The 11275-nt window shown below is 33.7% G+C and overlaps 1 pseudogene; it reads left to right on the forward strand.

The window, feature by feature from the left end:
- Nucleotides 1-7181: 7181 nt before the first annotated feature.
- LOC128284971 (U6 spliceosomal RNA) lies at nt 7182-7245 on the forward strand (annotated as a pseudogene).
- The last annotated feature ends 4030 nt before the right edge of the window (nt 7246-11275 follow it).

The raw sequence follows: 11275 nt of genomic DNA on the forward strand, positions 1-11275 counted from the left end.
CTAGCTACATTTATCTCTCCCGTAGCTCTATTGTCTACATGGGATGCATCCCGTATCACACATGTGACCTAGCTACTACATAGTATCTCGTAGCTTTCTTGTACACATGATGTGCACTCAGCACCATACATGTGACCTAGCTACATTCCATCTATATTATTCAATCTTTCTGAATGTTCAACCGAGATTTCTCTCTCTATTACTTATTTCCATTCTTTCAATAGTCGATTTATGCTTCAAAATTAGCTAAAATATATATAATAGGCTGAAATATAAGAATGTAAATGAAGTTAATGTATTATTTACATACAAACTTACGTTGGTGCAAAATATGGGAATTTTGCAATTTAGCCCAAAATCTTTTCTTTCCCCCCTTCAAGGTCGATTCCACGCCTTTCTTGATATATAATAACACATTTAGCTCATTTAACACTCATACTATTTATTTCAATCCAACAATCACATTATGGAAAAATTACATTTTTGCCCCCTAACTTTTACAAATTACAATTTTGCCCCTAGGCTCGAAAATTTAATTTCAGCCCTTATTCTTATGTTTTATGACATTCTATACATTTTTCTCTTCTATGACAACATCAAATTCTCACTCTAACACATAGTTATGAACAATAGGTATTTTTACCGATTATGTCGTTTTGCTCGTTTTTGCTAAAAATTGCTTAGAAAAGATCGTTCTCCTAACTTCAAACATTCATATTCTACCATAAAACATCAAAATACATGCATATCAGTCATGGGTAAATTTTTAAACATAAACCCTAACTCGAAATAATGGTAGAAATAGGTAGACCGAGCTATGAGGATTTCAAAAATGTAAAGAACATTAAAAAACGGGGCTTGAATGCACTTACTATTGAGCTTGAAAGCTTGGAAAAACACTAGCTATGGATAACATGTAAGTTTCGGCCAAGCTTAAATGAAGATGAACACATTTTTGTGTTATTTTTCCCATCTTATTTCATTTAATATACAAATGACCAAAATGCCCTTACTACTAAACTTTATTAAAATTCCATCCATGTCCAAATTTTTGGCCATTTAAAGTATAATGGTATAATTTCCATTTAAGGACCTCTACTTAAAACCCCTATTTCAATCAAGTACTTTATGAACTAGAACACACATTTTTCACCTATTTCAATTTAGTCCTAAACGTCAAATTAAACACCCAATCGATAAAATTTCACAACGAAATTTTCAACAATTATGCAATCATAATATAAACACTAAAACTAAATCAAAATAATTTTTTTAAACCTCAAATTCGTGGTTTCGAAACCACTGTTTCGTTTTGGCCCTAAATCGGGTTGTTTCATGTGGTCTGTGAATATACGAAAAGTATAAATAATGCTTCCAAATTTTCAAGGAAAAAATAATGGCAGCAAGCTCTAAGTCGTGTGTCAGATAATTCTTCTCGTGTGGCTTCAACTGCCGTGAAGTATAAGCTATCACCTTGCCATTTTGCATAAGCACACAACCCAATCCATTTAAGGACGCAACGCTGTAGACCACAAACTCTTTTCCCGACTTGGGTAATACTAGAACTGGAGCTTAAGTCAGCAATATCTTCAACTTCTCGAAACTCTGCTGACACTTTTCTAACCATTCAAACTTAACATCTTTCTATAGCAACCTCATCATTGGAGTTGCTATCATGGAGAATCCTTTCAAAAATTTTCAGTAGTAACTAGCTAAGCCCAAAAAGCTTATAACTTTGGTTACATTTTTTGGTGGTTTCCATTCAACGATAGTAGATATCTTAATTGGATCAACTCGAATGCCATCACCCAAAACAATATGACCCAAAAACCCTACCTCTTGAAGCCAAAACTCACTCTTACTAAACTTAGCATACAAATATTTTTCCCGTAAGGTCTGCAACATAGTCCTCAGATGCTTCGCATACTCTGTCTCATCCTTGGAATAAATAAAAATGTAGTCAATGAATACAACGACAAACTTATCCAAGTATGGCCGAAATATCCTATTCATTAGGTCCATAAATACGGCCGATGCATTTGTCAACCCAAACGACATGATAAGAAATTCATAGTGGCCATACCTCGTTCTAAAAGCTGTCTTAGGCACGTCCGATTCCTTAACTATCAACTGATAATAGCCGGATCTCAGGTCTATCTTAGAGAATACAGCAGCTCCCCTCAACTGGTCAAACAAATCATCGATCCTTGGCAAAGGATACTTATTCTTGACAGTTACCTTATTTAATTGCCGATAATCTATACATAGCCTCATTGATCCATCTTTCTTCTTTACAAATCGTACGGGAGCACCCCAAGGTAAAAAGCTTAGCCTTGCAAAACCTTTATCCGTCAGTTCTTGCAGCTGTGCTTTTTAACTCTTTCAGTTTGGTTGGTGTCATCCTATACGGAGCAATAGAAATAGGAGTTGTTCCTAGCACCAGTTCAATACCAAACTCTATCTCTCTATCGGGAGGTAACCCGGGTAATTCCTCTAGGATCACGTCTAGATATTCACATACTATTGGTACAAACTCAATCTTCAACTCTGTTTCCTTAGTGTTCAGTACAAAAGCAAGGTAGGCTTCGTACCCTTTTCTCATATATCTTTAAGCCATCATTGATGTAATTACAACCGACGGTGTACCCAATTCTCTTGAATCAACCAGTAGAACCTCACCATCTGGGCACTTCATTTCAATATACTTGCTACCACAGTTTACAATTACATGATGCCTGGTTAACCAATCCATGCCATGTATTACATCAAACTCATCAAATGGCAACAACATAAGGTTAGCTAGAAAACAATGACCCTAGATCATCAAAGGACAATTCTTACAGACCTTATCAGCCAAGATTGACTTGTCTAATGGGTTTAACACTCTAATTATAAATTCTGTAGGTTCAATGGATATATTCATATTAGACACCAATCTCATGCAAATGTATGAATGCATCGATCACGGATCAATTAAGGCAACAACACAAGTGTTAAAAAGAAAAAAAGGTACTCGTGATGACGTCAGGAGCAGAGGCTTCCTCTCGAGCACTTATTGCATAAATTCTTGTCGGGGTTTGAGCCTCTAATTTTGCAGTGTCTTTGGCCGCAACTTGACTGCCACTAGCACTTCCAGGATATGTAACAGCCCGATTTAGACCCTATTCGGAACAGTGGTTTCGAGGCCACAAATCAAAGTAAAAAAAATTTTAAAATTATTTTCAGTGTTCATTAGGTGTGAATTTATATGTGTGAAATTTTTGTGATTTAATTTGGTCGTTTGAGTGCCTGATTAAATAAAAGGGCTTAATCGCGTAAAATGAAATTTTGATGGTTTAATGTGTCATGACCAAATTGAATGTGTCTTTATAATTTGAAGCAATATTTATGTTGCAATTATGCCATTGAATAAGTGATGGACGTAAAAACCATGAATTATAATGGTTTGATATTTTATTATAAAGGTTATATATGTAATTTGGTTAATAAATTATTCTAATATAGAACATAAAATTAAAAGCCATGCATTATTATTCTTATACTTGACCAAAAATTGAAAAAGAAAGAAAATAAAAAAAAACTTAGGTTATTCAGCCATGGTTGATCTTGATTAAGGTATGTAATTAGCTCGGTTTTTGATAATTTTTACGTTTTTTATATCGTTGCTAAGTTATCTACAAAACCATGCTTGAATTTTTTATTTTGGTGAATGTTTTGAGTTATGCCACTGTTGAAAGCTTGTGATTTTTATTTTTTGATGCTAGAAAATAAAAGATATGTTATGGATTAACATGTTTTGTATTGGAGTTTTTGATGATTTTGAATAAGTAGGACTAACTTACAAAAACAATAAATTGAGGGACTAAAATGTGAAATAAATGAAATATATGGACTTGTATGAACATGGGTAATATTTGGCCTAAGCATGGTATGTGCAAATTTTGCATGTTTTGTGTTTTGAACAATTTGGACTAAATTGTAAAAAGTGTAAAATGTCAGGGGTAAAATGATAATTTACCCATTTTTGTGTTTTTGAATGAATTTGATTGAATATTTGATTAAATAAGTTTAATTTATATTAATTTAGATAAAGAAAAGAGAAAATCAAATTTAGATCGATGGAAAATTAAAGTTGTCGACTTGCCATCCCATTCTAGTTTTTCATCGTCTAAGGTAAGTTTATAAGCAAATAGACGTTCTTAATTTTATTTAAATGTGAATTATATATGTTGAATTGAAATATGTAAATATATGTATATGTATTAGTCGAATGTGAATAAGCTTGGCAGAAATGTTTATGAATTTGTTTCGACTAAATTACGACGTCCGAAAGCCCCATATGAACCTTAGGAATAGCTAGGATACAGATGTCATGACATAGGATTCTGATATGTGATGTGCGGGTAAGACCATGGCATCGATATATATGTGTGAGTAAGACCACGTTTTATACATTGGCATCGATATGTGACATCGATATATGTGTGCGAGTAAGACCACATTTTATACATTGGCATCGATATGTGACTCCGATAAATGTGTGCGAGTAAGACCCTATCTGGGATAGTGGCATCGATATGTGATTACATGTAAGACCACGTCTGGGATGTTGGCATTGTATGATATATGTGTGATTATCTGAGTGTCCTATCCAATTCCGAATGGTTCATCGGGAAACGATAATTTGTGAAAGAATGTGTAAAACGAGCTAAAATGACCAGGTATGAATTAGCTTATTACCTATTTGAAAATAAGGTAAGTTGGCCATTTAATATGTGATTCAAATAATACAAGTTACTAGTGTAAACATATGTGCGTTTGGTGGTAAATTCGGCCATTTGATATAAATATATATGTGATTGTTATACTTTGACTTACAGTATATACATATAAGTGTATATATATTTGGTATGATAAATATATTTTGGCTTAGTAATTGAATGATAGTTTGTTAATGTATATATATATTCATTCAGCCATTGCTATGTTTATGCATATGAAACTATATTTCGTATCATGAGTATATGTATATGTGTATACATATACGTGATCACATAATGATATTGAGCTTTGAAATCGAAAGATACTTTGATAATATATATATATATGTATTCGTCCATAAGTAAGTTTATAGGTGAAAGTAAATGATAAATTTTAAATCACAAGATTGAGGTTTAATTTGGTTATGATAGTATTATTTGGTATAACTTAAATGTATGGATTATGTCCTTGAATTGTTTATTTTCTTATGACTGACTAAGCTATGATAGCTTACTGTGTGTGTTTATGTTTTGCCTTTGTTTTATAGATTTTTGATTCAAGTTACGAGCTCAGCGATCGTCAGAGAAGTTTATCACACTATCGACTGTTTTTGGTACTTTATAAGCTGAATTTCAAACTTATGGCATGTATAGGCTAGCTTACATTTGTATATAAGATTTTGGTATGTATATATATAAGCCATGCAAAAATGGCTTGTTAAAATTATTAACTTCAGTTTCAATGATTGATTGAATCATGGTTATGTTTGGTTGCGATTTTGTTGATTTAACTATGGTTTATTCATGGATAAATATATGTGGACTTGGTTGATAAGCTTTGTTAAGGTTTTGTTATGTGAGTTGGTATTAGGGTAAATTCGGTTATGACATTAAGAAAAAGTGAAGATGATATGTTTATTAATATTGAGGTTTATTAAGTTTGATGATGGATGAGTTTATTTTGGTAAAAATGTTAAAGATATATGTGTATTTGATGAATATATGTTTGACTATGAAATTTGACTATCTATGTTCGATTTATGATGGCTAGAAATGATGTCTAAGCTAGATGATTTCAGTGATGATATATATATGTATGAAGTGCTTGGTATGAATTACAATTGTGATTTGATATATTAGATGAGTAAGATGAATGCTATAAGTGTGTGATGAGTTTGGAACATGCTAAAGGTTTTAAGTAATATTATGTAAAGCTCACGTTTATTCATTTGATAAATTAGATATATTTGGTTGATGAATATATTTAGGTTATGAATAAATAATGAGTTATTATTGAGATGCATAATTTGTGACATGAATTGGTTTGGAATATTAGTTGTAAGGTATTTATGTATTCGATTATTAAAAGAAATATATATATATATGATGTTTTAAAGTTATTTATAATTCAACTATGGTGTTTCAATCTTGTTTTCAAGTGTTTAATTTTATGTTAATGTTGGATTTGTGGTATTGGACATATGTGATCTATGTTAGGCTATGAAAATTGGATTAAGAAATGTGGATTTTTGTATCGATTTGGAATGGCATGCTTAGATTGTAAAATGTTATGTTTGATATTCAGCTTATGAAAAATAAATGCTATATGTCTGGTATATGTTGTGTAATGATTTATTAATAAATTTTAAACATGCCAATGATAATAATATAGTAGTATTAAGTTCAAAAGTGCATCTAAGATAAGTGTTTTGATGAGTTTAATGTACAAAGCAAAAAAAAAAAAGTGTAGTAAATGTCTGTTCTGAAATCTGGTAATGCCTCGTAACCCATTCCAGCGACGGATATGGGTTAGGGGTGTTACATTTGATTGGTATTAGAGCTATAGTTTAGTCGATTCTAGGACTACCATAGCGTATGTGAGTCTAGCAATACATGCCATATTTAACATGCGATAGTGTGATATCTCCCGACGCTGACGAAAATTATTTTGATGAGACAGATAAGTTTTCCAACTGAGCTAATTCTGATAGTACATAATGTGTACTCAAATGTTTGAATGGAAATGTGTTGATTATGAGTTGAAAATCATAAAAGTATGGATCAAAGAGTATAACATTTTGTTATTGATAAATGTTATAATTATATGAGCATATGAAATATGATATTTGAGTTATGATTACTATATGAAATGCTTTAATTGTGAATTAGTGATTTGAGTTCGCGTATGAACTATGCGTTAAGAACAAAAGTGATTAAAAGAAAATGTTTATTAAATGTTTTGAGAATGTGAAATTAGAAATGAACTGACTATTTGTGATAGTAAGTGTTAAGTACATGTATGAGAGAGTTAAATTTGAGGATTTACTACCCTCACCCCCTTATTTGTAAAATGTTACAATGAAATCTGTAAGATTTGGGTTGAATAAGCTTACGAGTGTGGAATTACAGAAGCCTGTGTTCGGAAGATTAGCATGGCCCCTGCGCAAGGATGACACGCACAAATCGAGAAACGAATGGTTATATGCGATGTGTATCTGATTCAAGTACATTTGAAATGTATATTATGTTTGAGAATAAAAGGTATGTATATGTACAAGTGATGATATGTGATACAAGTATTAAAAAAATGCTATATGTGCACTTGAATTGAGTATATGTGAAATGTATATGAACTATGTGATCAGAGAAGTGAATGAACCAGTAAATGAAGACTGTATTAAAAGAGATATTGGATAGTTCTAGAGATTATTCATATTATGCAAAATCACTGTTACAGAAGAAGCTAACTTTGATTAAATGACCTATTCAAGTACGATATCTAAAGAAAAGTATTAGCTGAAAGTTCTTTTGAATTGATTTCTGTTATTGATGGGATAATATGAACATAATGATGACAAAATTAGTCAGTTGAATAATGGTTGAATTATACTGATGGCTGAGTGCAGTGGTTATAGTCACATAGTTACTATGACTTCTTCTGGACATTCTATGTGTACATTTATCCTAAAAAGTATATGTGATTGTTTAATTTCAGAAGGAATCCTTATCATACGAGAATACTAACTAAATATGCTAATATACGAAAGTATGGGTTAGTCTTTTTGAGTTATGTTCGACATTGTTATGTCTTTCTCTAGTATTTATTCCATTGTGTGGACATGTAACACCCCAAACCCGGCCTAGACGTTATGGCCGGATCCGACATGCCACATCGAAGCATTCAAAACATTTTATATTGTTGATCTAGAAAAACTTACTTAGTGTTTTGAAAGATAATTTCATTGTAGGTTAAAGTGAATGGAAGCTGTGCACCAGGTAGGAAACCGGGAAAGAGAAGGTGAGTCCATCGGACTGCTTAAGTACCAAGCTCCCTTCGAATCCAATCCTAGACATGCACATCGCCATTGCCACACTTTAACGTCATGTACATTTCCAGGAAACCAATTTGATTAAGTCCTTTTTAGGAAAGTGATTAATTTTGGAAAATATTTTCATTGCGGAAGCTTTGCTTGTTGTCGTGTTATTTTGAAATCAATTATTGTTTTTGAAAACACGCCCTAAAGCTATCCAATTCCAACAGTTAAATATAAGTAATACCTACCTTAATAAAACATATTAAAACCATCAAAAATAATTAAGCGGCCTTATTACATTTAAAGAACCCAAAACCTTAAACGTAAATAAAAAGGATGTCCAGTTCACCAGAAGAAAATCAACTTGCAGAAAGTGTGGCCACTCCGAATCCCTCGCAACTCCAAGCCCACTATGGTTGGGGATTACCTGCATGGATGAAAATAAAAGGGTGAGTTTGGGGAAACTCAGTGTGTAAATTAACCCAACCATAGCCTATATCGGCTCAAACCACAGAAACAGAATAAGTTGGCCTTAGCCCAGAACAGAAGTCAGTATAGAGCCCATAGGCCCATAACAAAACAGAACATATATCACATGTTTATGTGAAACCCAACCCACATCCAATCACATGCACCCCCATACCAACCTTTCACCATGTGGGGAGACTACTTGACCCACCCAACCACTACACGCCACAGAAATATGCAGCATGGTGCGAGCGAATAATGTGTGAGTCACGGATCTGAATAATCGTGGTAGAGCCACCGTAGCAGATATATGTGGCGAGCCGCGGATCGAGATAATTGTGGCATAGCCACCAGGACGCTTCCTCCATAATATAACCCATGTCCCCATGCAACAGATATACAATTATGGCATACATCAAACAGAATTAGATCATCATGCTTATCTGTCAAAAGTAACCCTAGGGGTATAATGGTAATCTTGCACTTAGGGGTATAACAGTAATTTTCCATACATAGGGGTATTCAAGTAATTTAACTATTCTTAAGGTTTTCATGCATAACATAGTCATTTACATACGACCAAAAACACTTACCTCGTTTTCTTACTGAATTGGGCCCGTTGGCCCACTATCCTGATTTTGGCCCATTAAGCCCAAAACATCGAAATGCACGAAATCGTGCACTTTTCAATCTTATCACTTTAATTTACCATATACATCAAACTATTAATCTCACGAGCATTCACACACTCGCATGTTCTCAAAATACCGGCTTTTTGACTTCTGCCGATCTAGTCTATGAGAGGGTGTCAGTTACACACCTGTTTGCGACGATATGCTGACGAGATCTACACACGAACTACCTTCTTGCCGAAATATGGATTAGATCCAAGGATCCAACCGAATAGTCTTCAAGTCCTTCGCTGCACACTCCTTGTCCACGCTATCGTTGTTCGGCTTAAAAGAGTGCGCCTATCCATGATCATAACCCCGATCTACCGTACTCGTGAGAAGAAACAGATTCCAACAACCCAAGTTTCAGCTTCCTCCACCACAAGTTTATAGATTTCGGTTTTTATAAGTAAGTAAGAGAAGAGAAGTTCGGTTACCACAAGATTTGGCTCTTGGAGAATATGGGAGATGGTAACAATAATGTATGCGACAGAGAAGGAAGGGTATGAGTTCGATTATGAGGAAAAGAGAAGATAGAAGAAGGAGAAGGATAAGAAAAGAGGTAGTATTCAGCTATGGAGAAAATGGCATAGTGAGGGGTTTCTAGGTTTGGCTAAAAGAAAAAGAAAAGATGAGCAGAAGAAGGGATGAACAGAGAATTCAGTTTTGTGGTTGTGAAGTCGGCACAGGGGTAGTCTTCGATTTTTAGCAAAAATAAAAGGGAAGAGAAGAGAAACCTAATCTTCGGCAGAACAAATTAAATAACCTAGTCCCAAAATACAAAAACATTCGCCAGCCTTAGACCAAATGCCGAAATTCCCAACATAAGGTGCCCTAGCCGAATGTGCACTTGCAGAGTCCCCTATACGGCCAACTCCTACTTCATACTCATATTCCTTGATTTTCTCCCCTTATCAGCTCCTAAATCCTCTCCCTTATCCCCTCCTTACTCAATCACCTGAGCAACTCAAACTCCTCCTGACAGTCTTTTACTTGAGTTCCATTGCTTACCCTTTCTAAACATAAAACTAATTCCCTTGATATGCTGCCATTGTGACTTGAACCTTGGTTCTCCCTAGCATCCACATGCCACTTTTATAGCCTTCCCAATGGCGTCACATGCCACTTTTCCACCAGCTTCCTTGTGTTTTATTTTGCCCAATTAATACTTAAAAGGCCAGTTAACCAGAACCCCTTTTTCTTATGGAACTAAAATTAACTAAAGTTACCGAGTTTTAACTTAAGCTTGGGCCTTCTAGAGTCCCACTAACATAATTAAACCTACCCCAAATAGACAGAACACAAAAATTTTAAATTGCTAACATACACATAAAACTAAAAAATTGGGGTGTTACAGGACATGAAAGTCGACGGTAAAATCTGTATGACGCTAATACTCTGTTTCTGCTGGCTATTGTTCTGTTGAAAAAATGTGAAGATTATATTGTTTCTGTTACTGTGGATTTCAGAATTTACAAATAATATTGTTCTTTCTGGATATTTTCTGGAATATCATCAAGGTTGATATCATTCTATATGGGTTGTAATTTTCTGATATTCTGTATAGCTTTAGATGTTGAAAATTTCGTTATTCTGGTTTTCTCATGATTCTATGTGATTATCTATAATAGATGTCTATTTGAAGGAAATGGTTATATCTATTATAATTATAATTTCTGTTTTGAAATTTGGGAGTACTGTAGTGTCGTTATCAGAGTTATAAAAGTTGTGCTTATGCATTGGTTGCTGTTCAAATCATATTTGATTTTCTTTTGGGTTTAGATGCTTTGTTAACAACCATGATACTATCTATTGTTACGGGTAAGACGACAATCTTATTATGACATTATGATTTCTATTTGATGATTGTGGAATTTGTATAATGATATGTCTGGATTATTCTTTCTAGCGAGAAGAAAGAATTTCTTCGAAAAGACTGATTCTGTGGTTTAATCAGATCTGAAATTATTTGATTGAAAATTTAACTGGATTATATGAGTTTGAATCCATCCACCATATTGGAAATAAAATTTGAACGTACATGTGAAATTGGGGAATAAAA

This window comes from Gossypium arboreum, chromosome 11, assembly GCF_025698485.1.
Source record: "Gossypium arboreum isolate Shixiya-1 chromosome 11, ASM2569848v2, whole genome shotgun sequence".
NCBI classification, from domain to species: domain Eukaryota; kingdom Viridiplantae; phylum Streptophyta; class Magnoliopsida; order Malvales; family Malvaceae; genus Gossypium; species Gossypium arboreum.